We start from the raw sequence: 10,561 nt of genomic DNA on the forward strand, positions 1-10,561 counted from the left end.
TAAGCCTCATTCACATTCAAGAGACTCGCATCGGCAAAACGGCAAACGACCGTTCATTTCAATGGAGAGTGAGCGACTTCTGAGTGACAGCGAATGTTGGCGACTAGGTGGGCATGTCTAGCGATGTGACAATGTTAAGAATCTTTCAACTTTATGCAAATGAAGAGTGACTTTCTTGAGCGACAGCCAATAGGAATACCAGTAGGGCTTACATGATTTTCTCTTTGCTAGCTCAGAGGCCGGTTGTATATAATGGAGGAACTATGACGTCACTTTGTAGACCAATCAGCTGCTAAGCATAAAGCTGGCTCCCTTGTTCAAATCCCTATAGGATTTTATTATAGGCTTTTCAAAGACTGCATATAATAAGCTCTGTGTACAAACATTGTTCATTACACCTAGACGTTTGTCCAACAGCTTAATCCTCACATGAAAATACAACTTTGAGCACTTTTGGATCTTAAATGCAAACAAAAAAACTAAAAAGCTAACATTAGGCTATAAAAGTAACAAACGAGCACCCCAAGTCAGTATAATCCGTCAGCATTACCCTGTTAAAGACTTACTTTACTGGTGCAAGAAGCAAATGGAGAACACAACAAACTTATTTTTAGAAATATGGTCCATGACAAAAGATTGAATCTCTCGATTTAGAGTATTAAATACTCCACGCTATATATTATAAACTAATAAATAAGCAAAAACATCTGTATAGACCTATGTGCCTCTTAGTTTTTACATTGGAAATACATTTGTTTTGCTTTACGGTTGTTGTAAAAGTTTAAAACTCGTACTGTATGTTTTATAAATGTGCCTACATAGTATTAAAAGACACATTTAAGAAATTCAATTATTTAATATATGCTTACCTTAGTGAATGACATTTCCAGTTCTACAAACTATGTATAAAAATAAAAGACAAATCCAAATGCCCTACGCAAGTGGGCTGCGTTCCAGACCAGTTCATCTTGATGGCGTATAATGTCTCCGACATCGCATGTGGTCTCATTTAGTGTGGTTTATTCATAAACTAATTTTGAGAGGATCACGTGCTTATAATCAACATGGCTGGCTCCTTGTTAACTCCGTAATCAGCCCCATTAGATGACTACGAAAGCATTATAAATAACCTGAGTTTTTCACTCCAGTTATCTTCGTCTTGAAGCTCCCCCCCTTTCCACCCCTACATCCTCCCACTTTTTCTGATCGGGCGACACGGTGGCCCAGTGGCTAGCACTGTTGCCTCACAGCAAGAACACCGCCAGTCCAACCCATCGGGCCGGTTGGTGTTTCTGTGTGGAGTGTGTTCTCCCCGTGTTTGCGTGGGTTTTCCCCGGGTTCCCCGGTTTCCTCCCACCGTCCAAAAACATAAACCATAGCCAATCGACTTAAACAAATTATCACCCAATACAACCTGAGCCCTGTACGGGCTCGAGGATATTACGAGCTCAGGGCTCTCTCCCGGGACAGCATGCCAAAAACGCTTTATTGATTATCAGCTAAGTGTGAACTCTTGAAGCAACCGTCTTTTTAAAGTAGCGTAACCGATTTAAAAATCAAGAGTGTGACATAACTAGGCATGGGCCGCTATAAGATTCTGACCGTATATGATAACCTTGGATAAAAATATTACAATTTGACGGTTTGTCGGTATTGTGATTACTGCTCCAAAATATATTCTTTTTTTAAATGTCTGAGTAAAACCGGGTTTCTGCAGGTTTCAACACGTCAAATTTAAGACTTTTTAAGAACATTATCAAATGAAATTTCAGAATTTCACAGGGAAAATAATATTTATCTGTAATAACCAGTGGATTTTTATTTTACTTGCCCAATTAAAATTAAAATTGAGTTATTTCTTAGCCACATATTTTAAATAGTGTCAAATCAAGCATATATATATTTGACAGGGTGTGTGCGACATGTCTGAAGAGCGAGGAGGGATGCGGTAGGGAGGGTTGAGAGTGACGTATATGAGGACCGGGAGGGAGACGCGTGATTTCCGGGTGATTATCACTCGTTTGCGGGCATCCGGGAGACTCCCGGAACTTCTGGGAGACTTGGGATGACTGGAATGACCTTCAGCCCTACTCATAATTCTCTCTTAATATTGCCGTATGCCTATTACATATCCAAACACACTGTGACATAGCCAGACTCGGATCATATCGCTTTCTCACTACAATCGATCCGCTCCAGAGTTTGTTTTAATCCAGCCGAGGCCACCTCTTTCAGGCGATCTCGGACCGATTGTTTTGGCGCAGGTCTGAGCACGATTGCTGGATTTGCAAATGCTAAACAAACACGCAAACTGGGCAAACAAGACAGGTTCTGAAACAAAAGTCTAGGTGTGAAAGCACTCTTAGTTCCATATGATAGCCATCTTCGTGTTAAAGAATCCCCCCTTCAACAGCTACTCCTCCTTTCCTAGATGGGTGGCACGGTGGCCCAGTGGTTAGCACTGTTGCCTTACAGCAAGAATGTCACTGGTTCTATTCCTTACCAAGCCAGCCGACATTTCTGTGTGAAGTTTACACATTCTCCATGTGCTCACGTGGGTTTCCCCTGGGTTCCCCGGTTTCCTCCCACCATGAAAAAACATGCAATTTAATTGACTAATCCAAATCGGCACCGTTGACATGCTCCTAGTAAGTAGTTATCTCATAAGAGCAATCACTATCTGTCTATAACCTACTACAGCAGGGAAGTTCTCAAGATCTACCACAGCTCAAACGCCCCTCTCGCCTTGCAAACTGAAGGAAGCCCCAGGCTGGAGGATCTCATGAGCTCAGGTCTCTCCCAGGACAGCATGCCAAACAAGCTTTATAATCAATCATCAGCCTAGTCAGCCAACTCTTGAAAATATCTTCAGAATTCTTAGGTCTAAATCAAGGTTAATAGATATCTTGAGGGTAACTACACCTTTAACTTCTAGATTATTTTAAAATGCTGTCATTTATTTAATCAAACTTTTAAACAAATGTTATTGTAAGGATGTAAGGAAGACAAATAAACCATTTTGCTTTTTAGATGGATGTTTTGGTTGTACTGATTGGCTATCGCTTTACATGGACAATTAAGGAAAATTCTGACCCATTTAAAAGTATGCACAACAGCATATTTCAGTGAATTTGTTTAAGGCCTTAAATTTAGTTTTTGAAATTTGAGACATTTTAAGACCATGCAGACACCCTGAAAAAAAACAAACTTTTTTCCCCTTTGAACACAATATATTTTATTTTGAGAAAAATGAAAAATATTTTGGAGCAGTAAACATGTCAGGCTGCTGTCTTCATTAGTTTCAAAAACGCAGATTTCTTTACTATACTCATATACTCACTGTCTCTCCACTCCACCAATAGCTGGTGTGTGTTCCTGTGTCCTGTGGCAGCCGTCGCATCACTGGGTGTGGTGTGGAGAGACCCCCCTCATGATTGTGAAGCGCTTTAGGTGTATGGCCATACACAATAAATCCACTATATAAAAATACACATTACATTATATTAAAACAGCATCTTTGGATATCTTTTCAGCTGGCGAAACTGTTTTCCTAAAAAGCTGCAAAAAGTAAATAAAAAAATCTTACACATGCCTTAGGAACAGTATTGCAGAAATGTTGGTGGTTTTAAAACCTTGGGCCCTATCATGCAACTGACTCTTGAAGGGAATGGAAGATGAGACTCTGATTGGTTTATTCTCAAAACACGCCTTTAACTTAAGAAAATTCGCTCAACCCTTTTAGACCATGCGCCGTGGAGCAAAGCGGATATTTCCGTCCTTATATTAGCAAAAGTAGATTCTGACACGCCCTGAATGCGTTTGCGCCCTGCACTTTGCACTTTGTGCATGGATCGTCAAAATAGAGCCCCTTGACTTTTCCAAACTGCATTATACCTTGAAAACTGTTATCGCCCCAAGCCTAGACGTAACATGTGTTTTATGTCGTAGAATAAAACGTAAAAGTATCTTGAGTTTGTGTTAGCCACAAACATTAAGTGATACAATCGAAATCCCATTCGAAATACCCATTGACTTTGGGACGAGGGAACCGGAACTTCTAAAATGCTAACTCGCTTCTGGTTTTTTTGCTTACAAACTGATGTCATAGTTCCTCCACTCTATTCTCAGTGCTGTAGACCCACACAGAGCTGCGCTTGCAGCAGATCGCCACCCAGAGCGACAGACAGCTACAAAGTCACTGCAATTGTGAATGAGGCATTATATAAACACCCGTACACTCATTCACACACAGACACTCATACACTACGAGCAGTGCTTAATTTGTAAATTGCGAGGTCCCTGTATGTTACTCGAGGATGGAGAGGGGTTGCGCACGAAAGTGGAGAGCTTGGGGGGAAGGGAGGGGTGTTGCAGACGAATGACGAAAGTGAAGAGCGGGGGATTGTCACGGACGAAGTGAAATGCGGTTCCCCTTCGGGGGGAACTTCAGCACTATAAGTGGATTTGATTGTAAAATCCACGCATTGGGAGGTTCGGTTCAGAAGCTACTCGTCTGAAAGAGTATTGAACGGGCCAATTAAGAATGAATTGGCAGCGCAAGCCTGCGCAGGTGAGCGGCATAAGCAATCAACTGAGTATATAAGCTCACCTGGCGCAGCAGACGCTATCCTTTTCGCTTCAGAGACTTTCTGATCGAGTCGATGAGGGTTCCTCCTGCTGTGACCAGCGATTCTGAGCGAACGAGAGCATTCTCCCGGTCCAGAGTGTGTACACGCAGTGGCAGACGGTCGAGCTGGGTTTCTCCCTTGCCTGGCGTTCTTTGGGTCCGGTCCTCCAGAGCGGTGCGTATAAAGTTGCAAACTTCACAGAAAGAGCAACACAGTCGTGCAGCACGTCCTTATCAGGACGGCGCTCCGACTGTGCGTTTCTGGATGCGGTGGTTTCCTGTCCTCGGATGATGGGCGCGGGCACTGTGTTACATGTCTGGGGGTCCAGCATGTTAATGCGCTGCTCGCGGGCAGTTCATGTCGTCATTGCGATGCCATGACTGTTGCGCAAGATCGCGGTTAGCCTTTGCAAAAAGGCGAACCACCCCAGTTGTCCCCTGCTCTGCAGCGGGCACTCGGGCAGATCTGAGGGTTTCAGCGAGAGATAATCCGTCGCCCACGGGCCCGCGGACCTCCCGCTCCTCTAAGCGCTCCATCCAAGCTTCGGGCGGAGGAAGCGATCCGTCTAACAGATGGTAGCCCTTACGCCCGATGACACCGGAGACCAGATGTCCACCGCGGCATCGGAGGGTGGGCTTTCATTGTCCGATGATGATCCAGACCCGCTCGCCCCCTTCGGGCTGGTGAGCGCTGTCACTACGGATCCTGAAACGGACATGTTAGCCGTGCTTTCCCGGGCTGCTTCGGCCGTGGGTTGGAGATGGTTTATCCCCCAGCTCCGCGGCCGGACCGACTAGAGGGGCGTTCCCTTCTTCCCGGAGGTGCACAGTAGGCTCACGCGGTCTTGTAAAGCACTTTTTTCTGCTCGTGCTGCGTGTTCCTCCACCCTAACCACTCTTGACGGTGAAACAGCCAGGGGGTATGTGGCGATTCCTCAGGTTGAGTGCGCGATGGCGGTAAATCCGCGCGGCGCCTCTTCTTGGCGGGGTCCGCCTCGTCTCCCATCCAAAGCCTGTAAGTTATCTACCTCCCTCGGGGCTAGAGCTTACATAGCTGCGGGCCAGGCTGCTTCCGCCTTGCATGCGATAGCCACCTACCAGCGCTACCAAGCGCAGGCGCTGGCCGAGCTGCACGAGGGTGGGTCCAACCCAGGCTTACGAGCTTCGCACCGCCGCCGACTTAGCTCTTCGGACTACTGAGTCCGCTGCGTGTGCGTTGGGGAGGACGATGTCCACATTAGTGGTCCAGGAGCGCCACCCCTGGCTGATATGCGCAAAGTCGACAAAGTCCGCTTTCTTGACTTCCCCATATCCCCAGCCAGGTTCGGCGACACTGTCTGTGAATTCACCCAGGAATTCAAGGCGGTGAGAGAGCAGTTGGTGGGTGATGTCTTATCGGCGGTCCGTAGCCCGCTCCGCCCGCCGTGCCATTCATACCTGCTCCTCGCCGAAGGCGTCCGCCTACGAGAGCTGCTCCGCCCCCGCACACGCCTAAGGCGAAGCGAGCGCGTCGGGCACCTCGGAAGCAGGCAGCCCCCCTGCCCAGAACGCCGCTAAGTCCGGCAACGGACCGCGAAGCGCCCCTGGGACAGGCCATCTGGAGAAGAGGGAACTTGCTCTTTCCCCGCTGGAGGGCGGGGCCCCATTTCCAACGGCACTTTTTACTGCCATGAAAACATTATGAAAGGGCACTTTTCACTTCCCCAGATGTGACAGCCCGAAATCTGCCAGTCTGGGACGCTATGCTTTCTAGCTTGCAGATTCGGTGCGTTTCGCCAGTGGCTCACGAGCGCTGGGAGGACGGTCTCCTTTCTCCCACCCCTCGAGCCTCCCCTCCGGAGCTCGGGTTTGGAGTGAGAGCAAATATCTCACCTCCAGCTTTTCCGTGGGACCCGCGAGCTTCCCGGATCAGCACACCCACTCCGCGCTGCCCCACTGCTGGTACGTCAGCGATTGTAGCGATGAGTCCATTAGCGAGAGCTCTGCCTGCCTGGTTAGCGCGGGCCAGCTCTTCGCGGTGGCTCATACGCACAATCAGACTCGGCTATGCGATTCAGTTCGCGAAACGGCCCCCCAAGTCACGGGTGTGTATTCACCAGGGTCAGCCCCCTGTCCGCCCCTGTCTTGCGAGAGGAGATTGCTGTCCTCCTGGCGAAGGATGCAATCGAGCCGCTCCCTCCAGCCGAGATGGAGAGCGGGTTTTACAGCCCACGCTTCATCGTGCCCAAAAAGAGCGGTGGGTCACGGCCAATCCTAGATCTGCGCGTTTTGAACCGCTGCCTGCACAAGCTGCCGTTCAGAATGCTCACGCAGAAGCGCATCCTCCGGTGCGTTCGTCCTCTGGGTTGGTCTGCAGCATTAGACCTGATGGACGCGTATTTCCATGTCTCCACTCTTCCTCGCCACCGACAGTTTCTGCGGTTTGCGTTTGAAGGTCGAGCTTGGCAATACAAAGCCCTCCCCTTCGGGCTCTCTCTGTCTCCGCGGGTCCTCACCAAGCCCGCGGAGGGTGCCTCAGCGCCCCTTCGGCTCGCGGGCATCTGCATACTCAATTTCTTTACGACTGGTTGAATTGCCCTCTCTTTTGATTATGCACAGAGTTGATTATGCACAGAGACAAAGTGCTCTGGCACTTCCACCTGTGGGGGTTTCAGGTCAACCGAGAAAAGAGCAAACTCGCCCCCGTGCAGAGGATCTCTTCTCTCGGGCTGGAGCTGGACTCGGTCACCATGGCAGCGCGCCTCTCCGGAGAGCGCGCTCAGCTGATGCTGTACTGTCTGAGAGAGCTCGACAGTAAAATAGTGGTCCCACTGAAACAATTTCAGAGGCTCCTGGGGCATATGGCATCCGCAGCCGCTTCATGCCGCTCGGATTATTCTATATGAGACCACTTCAGCACTGGCTTCACGATCGAGTCCCCAGACGCGCATGGCACGCGCGCGCACACCGAGTCTCTGTTACTGCGCTGTGTCGCCGCGCCCTCAGCCCTTGGAGCGACCCCTCGTTCCTACAGGCCTGGGTGTCTCTAGAACAGGCGTCCAGTCTTGTTGTCGTTTCAGCAGACGCTTCCAACACGGGCTGGGGGGCTGTGCGTTGCGGGCATGCGGCTGCGGACCTGTGGAAAGGTACCCAGTTGCATTGGCATATCGCCTGGAGCTGTTGGCAGTGTTCCCCGCTCTCCACCGTTTTTTTCCGGTGTTGGAGCGGCAACACGTGCTGGTCAGGACGGACAGTACGGCGGCGGTGGCGTATATCAGCCGTATAGGGGGTATGCGCTCTCGCCGCATGTCTCAGCTCGCCCGCCGTCTGCTCCTCTGGAGTCATCCGCGGCTGAAATCGCTGCACGCCATTCATATTCAGGCAAGCTCAACCGTGCAGCCGATGCGCTCTCACGGCAGCCTTGCGTCCTGGAGCATGGAGACTCCACCCCGAGTCTGTTCAGCTGATATGGGCGCGATTCGGGGAAGCCCAGATCGATCTGTTGCTTCCCCCGAGATCGCTCATTGCCAGTTGTTCTTTCCCTGACCGAGTGCTCTCGGCACGGATGCACTGGCTTACAGCTGGCCTCGGGGCACGCGCAATACGCGTTTCCCCCAGTGAGCCTGCTCGCGCAGTTACTGTGCATGGTCAGGGAGGATGAGGAACAGGTTGCTGGTTGCGCCCCTCTGGCTCAACCGGACCTGGATGTCAGAGCTCTCCCTCGCGATAGCCCTCCCCTGGCAGTCCCTTCGAGAGAGCACCTACTCTCTCAGGGACAGGGCACCACCTGGCACCCTCGCCGATCTTTGAAGAGATTTTAGACGCGAGGAAGACTTAGGTAACCTCCGATTGCGGTGGCTAATACCGTCACTCGGGCTAGAGCCCCCTCCCCGAGCGCGCCTATGCCCTGACGTGAAGTCTATTCACTGAATGCCCCCGTAATTTGCCAGATCAGCGTTGTGCTTTCTTTACGCCGAGAGAAGTTGGAGAGCAGGCTGTCGCCCTCCACACTCAAGGTTACGTGGCTGCCATCTCCGCTCTCATAACGCGGTGGCTGGCAGCACCGTGGGAACGCATAACCTCATCATCCGGTTCCTCAGGGGCGTTAAGCGAATTAATCCACCCCGCCCCCTCTCATGCCCTCTTAGGATCTCGCCCTCGCGTCAGATCCCTTCGATCCTCGACTCAGTATATTTCTGTCCCTGAAGACAGCTCTGCTGGTCGCGTTGATATCGATTAGAGGGTCGGGGACCCGGAGGCATTTTTCGGTCAGTGACTCGTGCCTGTAATTGGGCTGGCTTCTCTCACGTATGAGACCCCGCCCGCGATATGTGCCCAAGGTTCCTACCACTCCGTTTTAATACGAGGTAGTGAGCCTGCAAGCGCTGCCCTCGGAGGAGGCAGACCCAGCCCTTATTTATTGTCCAGTTCGCGTTTTGCGTATTATCCGGACCGCACTCAGAGTTTAGATCATCTGAGCAGCTCTTCGTCTGTTATAGCGGTCGGCAGCAGGGAAGTGCCGTACCGAAATAAGTTCCCACTAGATTGTGGATGCCTTTCTTTCACTATCAGAGCCGAGATGAGCCGCGTCCCCCGAGAGCGCGTGCGCACTCCACTCGGAGCTTCGCATCCTCTCGAGCGCGCGCACGCGGCGCCCCTCTAACAGACATCTGTAGAGCTGCGGGCTGGGTGACACCCAACACATTTGCAAGGTTTTACAATCTGCGAGTGGAGCCGGTTTCCTCAAGGGTATTAGGTAACCCTTGGTGATTGAGGAAACAATTCGGTAGGGTGTTGAAACACGCTTGCTGCGCCATTTTCCCTAACACGGAGATACGTGCGCCTTTTTATCTGTCAGTAAAGTTCCCCGTCAGGTGAGCCCTGCAGATTCCTCCGTGGCCCCCAGCACTGACTCAGCGGAGGAGTCACTTGCTGGCCCACTACGTTGTAGGTCTGCCCGCTGGTCAGCCCGCGTTTTGGGTAAAGGTGTCTGCTATGCGTGGTCCCCACTAGGCGATCCCATATGCTTATTCAGCCACGGTTAAGTCCCCCCCCCCCCTGGGCGGACCCGTGTCTTCCCTCCCCGCTAACCACTCTTTTGCTATGCGTACTCCCCCTTTTTTAGGGCTAGTCCATATGTAAATTCTGCCATCTATCCCCCCTTGGGTAACGGATGGCCTCCGCAGCGTCCTCCCTATCGGGATTGCACGCTTCCCAACGTACTGTCGTATTTCCTAGAATTATCTAGATGCTCACGACACCCCAAAAAATATATATAAATCCGTAAAACTTCTGTTGAAGTAGGATAAATTAGGGCCAGGGACACGTTGGAGGACCGCGCCCCCCATGATGTGGGTGCGTCACGCTTGCTTGACTATCTCCTCATCGGGGGTGTTGGTAAGGTGCAGTCATTATGGCGCTTTCAATGGGCTCCCAATGCGTGGATTTTACAATCAAATCCACTTATAGTGCTGAAGTTCCCCCCGAAGGGGAACGTTCGAGGTTACTAAAGTAACCCTTCGTTCCCCGAGGAGGGGAACGGAAGCACTATACTCCGTCGCCATAATGACTGTCCCTTAGCTGTTGAAAGTCTCTTCAGCTTAAAAAGGATAGCGTCTGCTGCGCCAGGTGAGCTTATATACTCAGTTGATTGCTTATGCCGCTCACCTGCGCAGGCTTGCGCTGCCAATTCATTCTTAATTGGCCCGTTCAATACTCTTTCAGACGAGTAGCTTCTGAACCGAACCTCCCAATGCGTGGATTTTACAATCAAATCCACTTATAGTGCTTCCGTTCCCCTCCTCGGGGAACGAAGGGTTACTTTAGTAACCTCAAACGTTTCTCAGTATGTGCTCTTCAGCGGTCTTCCGTCCTCGTTTAACGTCATCATCAGCTGTTAAAGTTTAGTTCCAATGCTCAAGACCGCAAGAACAGAGGATGCGTGAAACTTCCTGG

At 50.5% G+C, this 10,561-nt stretch overlaps 1 protein-coding gene across 1 annotated transcript in view; it reads left to right on the plus strand.

Annotated features, from left to right (window-relative positions):
* The window catches only part of stim2b (stromal interaction molecule 2b), an 860,843-nt gene that overhangs the window by 385,555 nt on the left and 464,727 nt on the right, over positions 1 to 10,561 (plus strand). The gene's annotated exons all lie outside the window — the stretch shown is intronic.

Source organism: Danio rerio, chromosome 7 (assembly GCF_049306965.1).
Source record: "Danio rerio strain Tuebingen ecotype United States chromosome 7, GRCz12tu, whole genome shotgun sequence".
In the NCBI taxonomy this organism is placed as follows: domain Eukaryota; kingdom Metazoa; phylum Chordata; class Actinopteri; order Cypriniformes; family Danionidae; genus Danio; species Danio rerio.